The sequence below is a fragment of the Patagioenas fasciata genome, chromosome 2 (assembly GCF_037038585.1).
Source record: "Patagioenas fasciata isolate bPatFas1 chromosome 2, bPatFas1.hap1, whole genome shotgun sequence".
Classification (NCBI taxonomy): domain Eukaryota; kingdom Metazoa; phylum Chordata; class Aves; order Columbiformes; family Columbidae; genus Patagioenas; species Patagioenas fasciata.
Window position 1 is genome coordinate 82,840,253 of NC_092521.1, and position 16,587 is coordinate 82,856,839.

Genomic DNA, 16,587 nt, shown 5'->3' on the forward strand with positions numbered 1-16,587 from the left:
AATAAACATCTTCAATAATCAGTCTATTTCTTTTGATATGCCACATATTCTATCAGCCGCTGAAAAATGCATCCTCTCTATAATCAAACACTACTTACCCCCTCCATATCCTCACCCACCTGTCCCCACAACTACGAATTTCATTTTCTGACCCCTTGTATTGAACTCACACCCCCACTCACCCTTATGACCCACACAACTGCTAATCCTGCAAAAGCAACTATCATAACCACACCAGCTTCCAAATATAACATTACACATGCCAGTCACAGCCCTCAGTCTGACGGTAACCTGGAAAGCTGCATGCATATTCTTGACTCACATTTCAAAAATCCCTGTCTCGTTTAAACACCATGGGACTTTGAAGCCTTGCGTCTGCAAGTTCCTGCTTGCGTAGAACGACACTCCTTGTTCAGAATGAAGTTTTATCACAATCTACTTTAGTTTTCCAGCTGCTGTGCTTCCCCAAATAAATCTAAGCACAAGGGAGGAAAGTGCGCTTGCCTTTCCTCCCCCTTTCTCACACCCCTGCACGTTTGTGTTGTATTTTTTTTTGGTGTGTTTTTTTTTTTTTTTTTTTTTTTCCCGAAGCTTCAGAAAATCACCGAATCAGAAGTAACTGCAGCCATCCAGAAGAAGCTGCTTAAATCCTGAATCCCTCCAGAGAGGAGTTCCAGGCTGGGACACCTGCCCCCTGCCCTCCCCGGAGGGAGGGCGCGGGCTCCCTTGCTGCAGTGCAGGCTGGCAGCTCACTCCGTTCCAACTTTCAATGCAGAAATTCGGCATGATGCAGTCAGCCAGATAAAGCAGTACTTACCTCAATTGAAACCTTTTCTCTGGTAAAGCTGAAGCATCAGTCAAATCAACAGCGATTTGGGGGTAATCTAAGTTTCAATCAACACCCTCCGGGTAGCTGCATACTGCTCTGCCTTTTTTGCGTTGATGTTGAACTCTTCACTGTCTAAAGAAGAGAGAGAGAAAGATAAGCTGAAATCCTCAGAGGCTCCTGGGGAGTGAGAGAAGAAGCACCAAAGCAATGTTTCTGAACATGAGATTCTCAGCAAGCGTGCTCAGGTCTGGAAGATCGTGTAACTGCTGTGATAGGCTCCTGTCATGTCCCCTGAGCTGTGAGATGATCATTGACCTGATTAGCTCTGAACACTCCCTACATGCAGAGGAAGCACTGAGAGGATTGGTGGGTCGCAGGGGAATTGGGAAAGGCACCAGGGCCGCTTGGGAATCTTCATTCTTCCAGACTAATGGATGTGCTGCAGCTGAGGCTGTAATTTGTGAGGAGGTTATGCACAATGTTAACCATCTGAGGACTTAAACAAATGTGCTTTTGCATGCTGTTTCTCAAGGTGCACCAGCATTCAACACAGCATAGACCTGAGTAATTAGAGGCTGTTGTAGCTGTTTCGTAATACAACGCTCACTGTATAAGATGTTTTGTAAGCTGAGAGATAAAGTGAGTTCATACATCTGTCTCTGACTCTGGAGACAGCAGCAGTTAATGGGCAGAATAAGTGAAATTAGCATGGTGGGCTCATGTTAGCCCCAAGACGGCGATCAATCACCATGGAAAGAAAAAGAAAAGAACAACAGAACCCAAACAGACTTGAAATATTTAACAAGTCTATGTGGCAGTTTAAACAAAATGTAGAGAAAGAATGCCAAATCAGTACAGAAAGGATTCTTCAACACAGAGATAAAATCAGTAGCCAAGCATAACAATACAAGTTCTCCCCTACACTTCCAGTAGAGGGAAAATAAAAACAACAAAGAATGCACTTAAAGGACCTAATTTGCCTTTCATTTATGCTGATACAAATAAATCTATAAAAGATGATGGATTAGATTTAGATGGGGGGGGGGAAGAGTTAAAGAAGAATGAGGTTGATTTGTTACTTTTTTTCTGATTCCAGGGTATTAGAGAATGTAGATTTTAACAAGTTTAGCCAAAGTATGGCAAGTTTTATCACTCTCCTCATCTGCTATTTTCCTGCTTCTTGGTCAACAATTATGGCACTAGCCAATTTCCCATTCAGATTTATCCATGGAAGTACCAATTTGTGATTAAGAGAGTTCACAGAATAACATGTTTACTAATGGTGGTCTGATGCACCAATATAAAATGGATGAAATTTTATTTTGATAGCAACTAAAGAAAAATATTTGGAACCTATAGTAACAATGTTAGTTCATATGTAGTTATCATAAGGTTCCATAAATGCAGAAATGAAGATAATAATAAACATATACTGGAATTTTTAATTGCATTTAGTTGGGGTCTATTTTAATGTGTATCTGAGATAAAACAATACAATTGTAGTTTAGTAGGATAAGCAGTCAAGAAAGTAATTTTCAAGTTGTTACACAAATGGCAGAGGAAATGGACTACGTATTTACTTTCTGAAGGCATTAACATCAGAAATATTATTACAGAGAAAACAGTATCATGTGACTTAGGTCACTCAGAACTAACCAGGAAAGTTTGAATAACCCATTTATTTAGCAAGACAAAGAGAACAATGATTTGTCATCATAACTTGGGTCAGCCTAACTATAATGCCTGAGGAACAAGCAACACATGTAAGATAAGTGCCCCATGTTCCCATCATACAGTCAGTAGGAAGAGACCAACTTTTCTACCCTGACAGTAGTAGCTATATAATTTTCATGATTCTCCTCTGGAATCGCCTCTCTCTTTGTATCAGTAAATGCTCCTCCATGTGAAAAATCTGATTAATAAAATTATCTTTGGCAATATTTCATTTTCAGACAGCAAATTTGTAAAACATGGGTTATCTTTTAGTATGATTTACTGAATGTCTGTCACCAAAGGATTCCCATTTCACCTGGGACTAATGATAACAAAATAATAATTAATCAAATAAGAAGGTTTTTACATGCATTAAAATGAAAAATAAACACATTCTTGAGCTTGACTAAATGAGTTTCATGTGTTGAGACCAAGATGACTTTCTGCTAGAGCCCTCACTGAAAAAGTTCTTTCCTTACCATAACTTTGTACTGCAGAATAGGCAGCAAGTCATTCCAACATTCACTACCTTATCTGTTTTGACATGGCATCCCTCGTGAAACGGGTAATCCACAGACACACAGTGTATTATTTATGATTTCGAATACAGTGAAAGAAATCAAATATGAAAAAAGACCATATTAAGACAATTTCTTCACTATTCCTGAAAGCTTCCAATTTCACATTTCTTTCTGTTTTGTTTATTTGAGTCCGAACTCCCAGCACTCCTGGAATATTCAATACTTCTCTTAAACTACTCTTCCATAACCTCTGAGATCTCCATGTCAGGAATACTTTTCATGTTGCTATCCCCTTTTCAAATCTCTTTCAGTAGTTTTACACTAAAAATTCCACTCTTCTAATATAAATTGTAATCTTTCTCCCTTAATGTTCTGATTGGCTTCTAAAGGTTTAAAATTCAGCATTTGTACAGAAGTTCATAGTATATGACTGAATTATTTTAATTGTTTCTCACTGCAAGTACAGGTCTGAAAAATAAAACAGCAGGTCCAGAAAAAGGACTGAATAATGAATGGGTCAAATTTGAAGTTACAACATTTTGTGCAGAAACAAATGGGACAATTGTGGAAGAAACTAGCATTTTAAATTCAGTGTTAACAAACAAAAGGATACAATAATTTGAATCACTTATAAATCCTGTTGCAGTCTAAATAACAGCAGCTAATTCAGTTGTCTTGGGTCTTATTCTCAATCCTAAATATAACTTTACATTTTTCCTATCAGTCATTTAGATAAGCAGGCAGAGGTTGTTCAGAGCAAGGAGATCAGAAAAGCAATGTATCGTCAATAGGAGATAATATAATAACTTATATATACAAAAAAAATAGACACGGTTCGTGGCTCATACATTCTTATACAAAAGGGACAGTACATTAAAGTAGTAAAAAAAAAAAAAAAGGAAGGAAAAGGAATCATTTTCTATGCAATCCATGATCAACCTTTGAATTCACTGCCACAAGCCATGACTGTGGCAAAGAATTTAAATATATACGTGTGAGAAAATTTTAAAGTCACAACGGGATTTAAAATGCATACACAAGAAAAATTTGTTTCAGGTCTGCTCATCAATGAGACGCAAAAATATTACCTCATGGGGAAGACAAGATACTAATCGTGTTAAAAAATCCTCTATCAACTAATACCATTTATTAGTAAAATTTAAAAGACATTTACAGTATCATTGCATAAGCCAAGGTAGTTTTCCTGGCAAAGGTCATTAGATACTCATGCTTCATTAAAAAAATAATTTGGTTGGTTTGTGGTGTATTTTAACAGATGAATAACACTTTTTAAAAGAGCTGTATTTCCCAAATTAGTCATTTGAATAGAGTGAATGCTAAAATAAACACAGAAAATTATACAAGTTTCTTAATCACATAAAAACCTTCACTTCAGAGACATGAACTACTGCAGCACAATGCTTCATCATGCATCAATGTAAATTCAACACAGAATAAAAGGCCATAGAGGAACAACAAGAAAAGTGACAGAATCACCTATGTGCTAAGGCAGTCACAACTTTTCTGTTGGCCCAAATCACACATACAATCAGCTAACTCTGCTGATGCTCAGGAACTCAATGAACTAGAAGTGAATTGTGCCTTAACCCATGCCTTCAACATACAGTTGTTTTTTTTTTTTTTTCTACAGTTAGAAAGATCCTATGGTACAAAAAAAAGATATACTATATAAGATGTACTAGGAGTGTCAATTGGGTAAGTAAGTTCCTTTTTTTATAAGTAATTGACAAAAAGAGATATCGTCTGCTTCATTTGGGCTGGAAAAACAGCAACTAGAAATCAGGCATGGAAATACTCCAGAATAGCGGTAAAAACAGACTTTACAGAAGAGACCAAGTAAAACCATCTTTATCCTTCATCTGGCCAGGGAAAAACAAATAAATAATAAAGCACTTAAAGACATTAAAAATGCTTTCTAGAAAATAAAAATCATTTGAACCATTTGAACTTTCACAACCATCAGATTTTCTGCATTTTGGCAATCATTTTCCCCCATGACAGCCAGGGACAACCAAATTAGATAACTCTGAGTACCTGACAGTTGCCATGCATTTTAGCACTGAAATTTTACTCTCATTTTCATTAATTTCAAAAGCACAAACTGAGCAGATTCAACTCAAAATTCTCCTCTGGCTTACATCAGCATAGATGCATCGATTTAAGTGGAAAGAAATACAATTTATCATCAATGATTATTACAGAAGGTTTCAAAGACCAACCATCCCACAACACCATCCAATAACTTTTTTTTTTTTTTTAACTTTCTGGCCAGTGTGAATACAGACAACACAGGAAGCTTGTTTGCATCTAACCAAAAGTGTTATCTTAAACTTTTGACACCTTAGTTCAGTGCCTTGTTCAACAGGTTCTTGATACTAAGGTAAGGATGTGATCCAGATGGAAGGAAACAGCTGAGTCCTAGCCATATTAAGTGGAAAACTGCTCATTTCATCAGGCTCCTCCTTCTGGTAGTTCTAGGGGCACAGACAAATCTCAAGCATTATTGCTGTTATCTGATCACTGTTCTCACTTCCAGTTTAGCAATAATAATCAATGTTGTTCGTTTTACCAAACTTCCAAAGATAAGAAAAGTAGTACAGCGTATTGTTTTATGACACTTTTTATTACATTATGCAATGTACAGTTTGAGCTTCATCGTACATTATTATTAAGCTAGGGTAGTTGACAGGGACAGTTTAATGTTAGTGCTCTCCATTTGCTTGGAGGCATCCCCACAATGTTGGAGGTAATTAGGAGGCACAAGTAACTTTGGATATAAGTAAAGGTCCACAAAATGCATAAAGAAGCATGCAAGTTTTGGAGCATCCTAATACCACAGTGGAACAGTTCCAAAAACATAATGACAGTGGGAAGGCTGGTGCAGGCTATTAATAAATACTCCATGATTCAGTTCTGGAAGGTATTAAAGAACATTGTTCTTCCCAAGAGGAGGAAACCTATGGGTAGAGAAGATACAGAGCCCTGTGAGTGAAATGAAACATGGAAGGACAATGTTTTAAAAAAAATTATTCAAATCCACTAAAGAGAAAAGGAAAATAAAGGTAGAAAGAAAATATGAAATAGAAACCATCCACCACTATTTTGACTATTCTTCTTCAACTTCACTGCCACTGGAGAAAAATATACTTTGTATCACTGAGAAGTACAGTTCATGTTCAAGCACCAAGTGAATGATGATTGTTCAGAGTTATAAAGAAAGAAGCAGAATGGACTGTTATTTGAATATGGTAGGTACCTGCAACACTATTTATTTACAGATATGTATTATTAAGGTAGTTTTGTTAAAAGATAGAATCCAAATTCTGCTCAGCCTGTCTGGTATGTCTCTGTATGAACTGAAAACTGCAGGACTGCAAGAATGTAAAGGACAGAGTAAATTTTATATCTGAAGTGAATTTATCTCTGCTGAAAATTTCTGTCAGCGATACACATCTGTACAGTTCACCTGAGAACAGGTTACACAGCTGTAACCAAGGACATGGTTTTGTAGCAAAGTGTGACATGTAATTTCTGGTCTGGGTCTCCTTTTTGCTGAGAGCTGTAGAGGTATTTTAGGTATAACAGCAATAACCAGGAGCGCAATGCAAGTTGCAGCACAGGAGCAGTGTGGGAGACAGAATGACTCAGGGACATCCTTTCAAAGGTACAATTCCTCCCTCACATCCTTCTTGTTCAAGTGAAGGGAACAGTGTGATTTGTGGTATGACCTGTCTCAGTAGCAATTTACAACAACTTCCCAGTAAAATCTCTGCCTGCTTACTCCCTGCATGAAAGGATAGGGGAGAGAGCATAGTGCAGAAAGTATTGTGTAGGGATGTAAGATACTGCTTGTAATCATATAAGCATCTTATACCTGTCCATTAGCCTCCATGTTTCCATCTTTCTGAATAAGGAGGGGTTGCTTGTCCCCTTGAAGAGGACAAAATAGAGCTGCATTTTAGTCTTGGGATTCTCCCTGGCATTTTTATAGCTGAAGCCTGTTCTGCTACTTACTCAGACTAATACTATAAATCTAAGACACTTTAAGGGCCACATTTTTTGTGTCATAAACCATCATATCTGTCCATTTTTCAGCAGAACCACAGGGCTTTTATAATACCTAGAGAAAATCAGATCTCAGGAGGTGACAACATCTCTGCCTGAGATTGTTCAGACATTATTGGTTTCTGGAAAAGCTAAGAAAAATATAATAACAAATATAAGCATTAACTAAAACAAACTTTCCAGCAATCCTACCTTGCATGTCTATGACTATTTTTTAGCCTTCTAACTTCAGGGAATTTGGGTTTGTTTCTTTGTTTATTTTGTTTTGTTGTTTATTTTAAATTTTACTCTTGACTGGTTTTCCTTACATGATGCTGCTCTTATCTTTTTCAGTTTGTCTATTTCAGAGTCATCTTTTAATCTGTTGTTTTTTTTTTTTTTTAAATTATTTAACAAAAAATCTCATTTTTCTCTTCAAGTTATTTGAATGTACTTGTTCTCTAGCTATAGCAAACATCCTGTTTCTTACCTTAATCTGCTGTCTCCACTTACTCATTCCTTATTAATGTTTCTTCCTACACAATTCTAGTACCACAAATGCTTCCTATCTTTCTTCTCTAAGAATTATTTTCCCCTTCCCTTCTAAAGGTCAACCTTCCTTGTTTTCTTGCTCTCTTTTCTGTCACTCTTAGAAGGAAAGGTATCCTTCTGCCTTTTCCAGCAGTGTTAGAATGGAGATGTATAGAAGGAGAAAATCAAGGGAGAATAACAGTTGCATTTTTTCCATGTACACATTAAAAAATCTTATATAGGAAATGGAAAAAGTGCTGAAAAACTTGCTTTTAACATCACATTGCCTCAACTACTGTGCAGGAGGAACTGGAAATGCCATAAAGGAGCAGATTGGAAAGTTTTTAATTCCGAGTTCTCTCTCGTTATTCATAGCCTGAAGCAAGCTTTTTCTCATGTAACAGAAACCAGCCCCTTGGCTATAAAGGATGACTTCCTTCTGTACAGAAAACAGCGAAGAATGCTAGACTATACTATAGAGACTACCTGTAAAATTATTTTTATACCAACCCCTGAAAGAATAGGCTGATGGGAACAGTGACCACTAAGGCAAACTCTCATTTGGGGTCATTGCTCTCCCTTCATGTGTGACCATGTTGGTTGGCACTTAGGCTAGATCCTGCTGTGGCAATACTCAAGCTACAGGACACCAAGCTGATGGTGGACAGCTGGCTAAGGCAGTCCCTCATCCCAGTGTTCTGAACTTTTGGACCCTTTCAGGAATGTAAGTAATTTAGTTCCTTCCATGGGCCCAATGGCAAGACTATTACTCCCAAAAGTATTGTACTGCCTCCAGTTGCCTAATATTAAGATTTCCCAACATAAAGAAGCTGAATTGCATAATGTATATAGATCTTCTTTTTGGATACCAAGGAACATGAATATTTTGGTGTAATATACAGTCACTGACACTGGTTAACAGGGCCTCTCCTGTAGAGATTTCTTTGTGTTTGTACTATTCACATTCTTAACCCTCCCAATGTCTTCCCATTACAGACAGCATGCTACATATTACCATTCCATTAGTTTGTCTATAACAAAATTTTGAACAAAATTATTGCTTCCTTCTACAGAGCTGCATGTTATTCCTCATTCACCTGTTTCTGATTCTTTCCTGTGCCTCAAAAACATCATTCTCATGGGCCTTTTTGATTATATGGTTTCTTAAGATTTCCCTCAGAAGGTCAGCAGAGATAAAAGAATGAAAAGGCTATAGTAAACAAAACGGACTTCTTAATTGTTCCATCCTGTAGTCTTTATTTCCAATGAGATCTATCAATGCCAAGTTTTTAAAAGCTCAGAAGACACAGAATCAGATCACGATATGAAATGTAACACTTGGTTCTAGTCAGCAGGAAACTGAAGGGGGCAGGAGGAGAATGGACCAAAAAAAAAACAGCCTCCTTAGCTCAGGCAGCCCAAGCAAAAGCCATGTCTCAGTTGCAGCCCCTTCACTCAGGGAAGCAGAGGCAATGGTCTGGCAATGTAAACTTTGGCATGATGTTCCACAGAGGGAGTAAAGAAGTAGCATTTTAAACTGTACTTCACTGTAGCTTGCTGCCAAAAAAAAACATTAAAGAGCATGCCAAAATAGTGGGTTTTTAAGACAGTTTTGCTGTGGAAACGTGTTGGAAGAGAACATGCTTCCACAAAGCACAGCCACACTTCATCTGTTTTTAAGTTGATGCGTCTTGAGATGGTTGGTTAAATAATAAAATTTGTCCTCCAGTGGTTAACCTGAATAGAATTCTCTAGCCAGAGAAGACAGATGAAGCATACAACACACTAATAATCAAAAAAAAAAAAAAAAAAAAGGAAGTTCCATTTATTAATTCTATCTTTTCTGGACAGGAAGTATCATTATGTGATCATATCCATTTTGGACCATTAGCCTCTCTTTTCCCTTTTTCTGAATATAGAGAAATGAAAGATGGCTTAATTATAGCACTAGGAAATTACCTCTCTTTTGGACGGCGGGGTGGAGAAGATTGTTTTATATTCACAATATAAAGCTCAGACTGTAGGATATTACCTTAAAATATTTATTCTCAGCTACTCTCTCTGTTCCATTTGCATCTGTAATAACTAGCATGTTTAAAACACACTCAGGTATATGGAATAAGAGTAGAAGAACTGGCAAGCCAGAAGGTACATGCCTTGCTTCCAAACTTCACAGCTGCATTTTCTCTCATAATTGCCAGTTGTGATTCATGATTTATGTGGAAATGTGTAATATTAACATTGCCTCTTAAAAATGGTGGGTAAGAAATATAAATGTTACATATTCATTCATGTTCATTTATTTCTTTACAGGCACAGCCAACTAGCCTGTGTTCAGCTATCTCCAGAACCATCTATAATGATTTATTAATCAGAATTTGCAGAAAACCTGTATGGTGGTTTGTTTTTTTTTTCTATTCATGAAGGCACTTCTGAGGATAATAATTGTACTACTTAGCCTTTATCTAGTACTTCTCATTTTTCAAGTGCTTCACAAATATTAATTCACTAATTAATCTTCCCAACAATTCAAATTACTCCCATTTTACAGACGGAGAAGCATTAGCAGAGAGGGTAAGTGATCTGCCTGAGGCCATGGAGAGTAGAGAAAGGGGAGAGGACGAGGGGGAAAGATGCTTATAACTAGAAAGAAACGGAGGCAGATGGGACAATTATGGTGATGGTTCAGCAAATAACCATAAGACTCCTGTGAAGAATGTAGCACACCACCGGAGGGCAGGCAGTGCTAGCCCTACTGTGTATTATATAGTCACTCAGTATGCCAAAGGATCCACAAATTAAAAAAAAAAAAAAAATAATGAACTGACTAATAAAACATATTGTGCACTTTCATAATCTTTTTTAAATGGAAACACAGTCTGTTCTCAGATACTAGCAAAATCTCAAAAGTAATCATGAGCACAAAACTAAGGTCAGGAAGCTAAAAAATTCTAATTCGCTGGGCAGCTTGTCTGACGTAGGGCTAGCTGTACCCAAAATTGGAACAAATAAATGCAAAGACTGCCCAATACTAGTGGCATAAATTCAGTTAGGATTCTTATGCCTGGTTCATTTTGCATCTCTGGAGCCTGACAACAGACTGCCTATAAGACTAGATTTAGATCTCAGATTTAGTTCATACTGTGTGTAACAAAACAGACTTTTTGTTTAGATTTTGCCTTTCTGCTTTCCAAATAATATCTGTTTAATCCTCTAAATAGCTCACTTTTTTTTTTTGTTTTGTTTTGCTTTACAATAAAAACTTCCCTTTAATCCAGATCTCCCAAACGATTGCAGGAAAAGAGGAACTTCTACATTAGGACTATGGGAGAACATGGGCTAATATTATTGTATGATACTGCTGGCAGGAATACTTTTTCATTGAGGTTCTAAGAGATATATCATCACCAGGATGCGAGATATCCAAGATAAATCCGTGAACTGAATGACTGAGTGATATAAGGGTAAAAACAATTCTCTATGGTACAGCTGATAGGAACTTAGGGATTGGGTTTAGATTGTGGTAGAATCCTAAAAAGTACACTACACATAACTAACCCAATAGAAAAGCTTCAAATGACTACAAAAATATTCAAAGTATTTTAAGCTCTGTGAAGATGGGAACAGACTGAAAACAAAAAAAACATTAAGACCTGTACAAAATCCACTGCATGTAGAAACAGTCATGTCCAGTTGAGATCACTTTTACCCCTCTTCGAGTAGTTTTGTTTCTGCTCCATTGATATGAGAATCATTTGTTCCAGTTGCACTTTATGCAAGCATTGACATTTTGTATATAATATTGTATCATGCTGATCAGTGATGATAGAAGAAGGTGATGAAAAATCTATATACTTTCATATTCAAAACTCTCACACTACACTGATATCCAATAGCATAGAAAGTTGCAATAGGAATTAAGAGAAGAGGAATGCAAAAAAACACCCTGCTGTTTTCAAACAATACAGTAAGATATGCACTGCAAGTTCAGTGCTTAAAGGGGAGCTCCCACTCCTGTACCCTGTACCTTTCTCTCTCGAGTTACCCCTTTGTTTGGAGATACTCTTGGAATGAAATATGTCAGTCTGCAGAATAAATACACCTATTCTGTATCTTGGAAAATTATCTGCTTCCCAAGCTATAAGAACCTGAAAGAAAACTATTAATCCAGAAAAGAGCAATCAAAATGTATCTTTCTTTCCTTCTGTAGGATTTTGAAAGTAAAGATCAGTTTTCTCTATGAGTGATGCATCCTCTTAAAATCTCCCTACAGAACTTATATAAGAGACATATTCAGGAAAATATTTCCTGTAAATGACAAGGTGGAATAAAGCCTGTATCAGCACTATTTTGTTGTTATTAACACAACTTTATCATGGTTTCAGCACTTGTAATCTTTGCAGCCACTACACATGCTTGCCAATCCAATCAATGACAACAGCAACCATCTAAGCACTTATGATCTCAAGTTTTGTAACACTGAGAAACAAATTGACTGGGAAGAGCTTCTGCAGCATGCTCTAATCAGGACAACACTACTACGTTTGTGATTTTATTCAGTGATTAAATTTTTGTTTAGTTCTTGTGATACAGTGTTTTTTATGTTATTACAAAAAAAGTAATGATCACAGAACTTTTATAACAGATCACGTACATAAGTACAGGACTGATGTGGAGGATGCTCAATGACATGAGGGTATCACACCAGAAACAAATACTGCATTTTATCTGTGAAGTTTAATTAGGCTTCCTTTGCTTAGGCCAGCCTGTCAGAGCTCTGGGTAAGGCCACAGACCCCTCTCGCTGAAGTTCGGAGCACTGTGCAGAACAGACTTTACCAGACAGAAAACATGGCAAAGTAAACAAAGAACCTGGCTCAGCTGTGATGTGACTCAGTATGGAGGAAAAAGACTTTTTATGCAACAGACATAAAAATGTCAAGGCTATGGACCAGAAGCCCCGAGTTTCTTCTCAGGAGAGTCTCATACATGCAGATTATTCATAAGCTTCTATGGCTTCATCCTATGTTCCCCTCTTCAACATTTTTCAACTCTAAAAGGAAGATACGGATTTTGTTTACGTTTCTCCAGAATTATATTTGGAGGCTGGTAAGGATGGAGCTCAGGAATGCTGGTTATAGAAACTTAACTATTTTAGGACCCAAAGTCCTTTAAACAATTATTATTAATTTATTTTACCTAAATTTGTGACAAGAACTAGGCAGTACTATGTAGTTCAGTGCTGTAAGTTAAATGAGGTGTTATCAAGGTATAGCACATAGTGGTTCTTAGATATTGGGACCTATAAGTAAACTAGCTTTATATATCAGATTATCTTTAATTAAAATTTGTTAATACAATCTGGATGTTGCTGATGCGAATATTTTGAAGTACTTAAGGTTATTCTAGGCTAAGTCGGAAAGTGACAGTTTTCTTTTTATAACACTCTTTATGTTTGCATAGGATTTAGCTTTTTAGTTTCAACTAGAAAATGGTATGTAATTACTTTGGATGTCTTCTTTTATTGCTTAATTAAAACTATAGAAAATGGCATAAAGTAAACTCTCTCCATCACACTGACATTTGCACAGCAGCACATTTACAATCAATCGGAAGCATATTTGTCCTATGTCATTAATGATATAAAAGATGCAAATTATTTATTTATGATTATATTAATAATAAAATATTAATTTGTTGAAGAAAACACTGTATTAATAATAAATAAACCTGATCTCCATTAACATGATACCAGAATGAAATTGCTTTAATTTGGTTTGGGAAAAAAAAAAAAAAATACAAAAATACAGACTTATAGAAAAGAACTCTAGCATCTTGTAAACATTGGTAAAATACATGTTTCAGGACAACCCCTAAGTAAGCATCTGCATAAGAAGTGTGTTGTAATAATGGATTAATTTACTGTGCTCTGTCATTGAGCACTATTTGTGAAACTGCTACTTTTTCAAGATAAAAAGTTTTGTATTAATAAAAGACTTGCAAAGTCTAGAATTCAAAACCAGCACCTGAAAACAAAATAAAAGAAATGTCTGCACTTTGCGTCATTTATTTTCTAATTTGGGAAAATATGTGTGTGAGAGTAATGATAAATCCATACCTATCACTCCTTCAAAACACTGAATCTTCAAAACAGGGAAACCAAGAAAAGTGAGTAATGCATAGGTCAGAAAAACATCCTGCATCTGAGTATAACTATGGGTTTAACACAACTGAAATTCATAGGCAATGTCGGCCACAACTAAAAATCTCTAAATGTAAGTTATGTGTTGTTCTTTCAACACGTTTTTGCAGTGTTTCAGTCAGTCTCACAGTAAGCAAAATACTTATGAAAATTACCTTCCTGAAGAGTTGTGCTTTTCATGCATTTGGGAATTTCCCATTGTTTATGTACACTTTCACCTCAACTTTTCATCCTTTATATCTAAACTTGCTCAGATGGTAAATTATCTTGCTTTTTGTGTGCATATTTTTCCAAATTGTTTTTTGAAGCATGGAGGAAAGCTATGACAACAGTGATGACATCTGTACCCTTTAATTTGTAGCACAATGCTGTCTGTTTCTATGCCTCATTCTCAATACTAAGAAGCATATTTCCAGTCACTTCACTTTCACTTGGTATTATATGCACTAGCAATCTTTTCATGCAGGTCTCATACAACAAAGCTCAAGAGTATCACATTTTGTAAAATGTGAGACACAAATACTCATGTTCCAGAACTTAGGAGTGATTTTATCCTCAACAGCAAGCAGATTGGGGATGGTTACAATTCTCAGACATATCTGAGCTAGTCCTAATTAGCTCAAAACATTGCTATCAGTGTAGCAGGGCACAAAGAGCTAACTGCAAGCTAGCTGCCCAAATGCATTCTTTACAACGTCACACCCAGCAAACAGTAAGTTTGAGACCAAATGAAAAATGCAGGGCATATCCCTCACAACCCATTAAAAAAAATAAAAAAAAATACAACCCATGCTTTGACTTGTTTCACTACCGTCTAAACCAAAGTTGTTTCAGTGAGTTAAATGAGATTATTTACATGAATTTTGTAGGTCAACAGATTGTGGGCCAGAACTTACATACATTTTGTCAAGAGACTATCCTTATTCATGCAGATAAGAGAAAAAAAAATTCAATGAACTCATTAAATTGTGTTTTAACATTTCCAAGACTGACTTATAATGTTATAACCATGTTCATAACCATAGTTTACTCAAATTACTCATGAATCATAACCCCTGAACAAGCAAAAAAGGCATTTGTAATATATATGTGCCTGTAATTAAAATGAAATCTCCTTAATAACTCATTGCTAAAATATGTGATATACTTATGTACACATAGATGGAATTATTTATAAGAAGAAAAGGTGATATACAACATCCTAACCAAACCTCAAGCATTCCAAGTTTTTCAGAAGGTCTGTCTTGGTGTAAATGTATTCATTTTCACAACTGAGTGTTCCACTGTAAAGAATGCTTCAACATCCCTCTAAGCCTTGCAACATCATTAAAACTGCACAAGGGTCTCATGAGTGGTTTACTTCATTGAGTTTCCACCATCATAATTAATCAACTCATTTAAGCTAGTCATGTAGGTTACTCATAGTACATTATTAGAGAAGAATGTCAGTAAGTTTTCATCCACCTGAGCACAGATATGTTTCTCAAAATTAAATTTATCATTCTTGGCTGGCATCTAGCTCTTCCCTCTTCGATTAAGAAAAAATCATAGACAATTTGCAATCAGCTTCCTTTAGCAGAAATGTACAGAAAAATACTTTTTTTTTTTTCAAGATACATTTTGGTCAAGTGCTCTGTCTTTTCCTGTCAAGATTTCCCTAGCTTATTAAACAGACATTCCCACAGAGTCTTATGAAGTACTATTATGCCATGTTACTTCACTACAAAAACAACCAAGCTATACATGTACTGTACAAACTAAATTTAGCTAGCCAAAACAATATCTGGTAAATAATTTTTTTAAAATGCAAAGCATAAGTATTCTTCCTTAGGATCCCAAATGCATGTTGCAAACTATCAACATACTCAGAGCATATCATTTACTTAGACAGATATAAATCTTTTGCAGAGTGAAACTTCAACATTAAGTTTCTTAACTCGGTTAATGCAATCTAAGTATATGATCCAACTTTTAAGTAAATGGTCTCCTTTTACTATTTATTCTTTAAAGAATTTCTTCGTTTCTATCAAAGCAGCTTTACCTAAATTTTGATTGTTTTGTAAATATTTTTCCTCTATGATCCAGGCTTAGGGAAGAAGTAGAAGAAAATGAGGAATGAAAAAACATAAATTTACTTTCATATCTGAGATACGCGAGCTTACTAGTCGTAAAATCTTTTCTCATAGGTATGCTTTGGTTAGTCATTCGGTCCCTAGTATTTCCACCTCTAAATAGTCATGAAGTCCTGCTGTGCATGAGATAAACTGAAGGGCAGGACTGATATCAGTGGGAAGAGAACAGACATAGCCTGGGTGAACTGTTGGGTTCCTTAACAAAAAGAGGCTTACGCTGCAATACCATCACAGGATAAATCTGTTCATTTGGTAAATGAGAGAAGAGCTGTGAAAGATAGCTATTGTAATCTGCCAGCTAAAAGTTCACGTCATATGTAGATGTATGATAGCTGTTCCTGTAAACAATATGGGTATTCCATGCTTATTTTTTAAATCACACTGTAAATACCTTATCCTCAATTCAATATACAGTGCTACTCCCATAATTAATCATTTAACATGACTGCTATGCAACAAGCAATTTCCTTCCCAGATCATGCTATTAGCATATTCCACTTTCAAGGAAATAGGAGGTAAATACTGTTAGATCACATTTTCTTGCTGACAAAACAAAGAAACCAGGCTTTTCTACTGAACACAATGTCTTTTTCCA

General features: G+C 36.1%; 1 protein-coding gene across 7 annotated transcripts in view; it reads right to left on the bottom strand.

Annotated features, from left to right (window-relative positions):
• The window catches only part of CDH12 (cadherin 12), a 577,123-nt gene that overhangs the window by 248,388 nt on the left and 312,148 nt on the right, over positions 1-16,587 (bottom strand). For all 7 annotated transcript variants that reach the window (XM_071804496.1, XM_071804493.1, XM_071804491.1 and 4 more), the window contains one exon: positions 818-961. The gene's annotated coding sequence lies outside the window, so the exon portion shown is untranslated. The remainder of the gene's footprint in view (positions 1-817; positions 962-16,587) is intronic.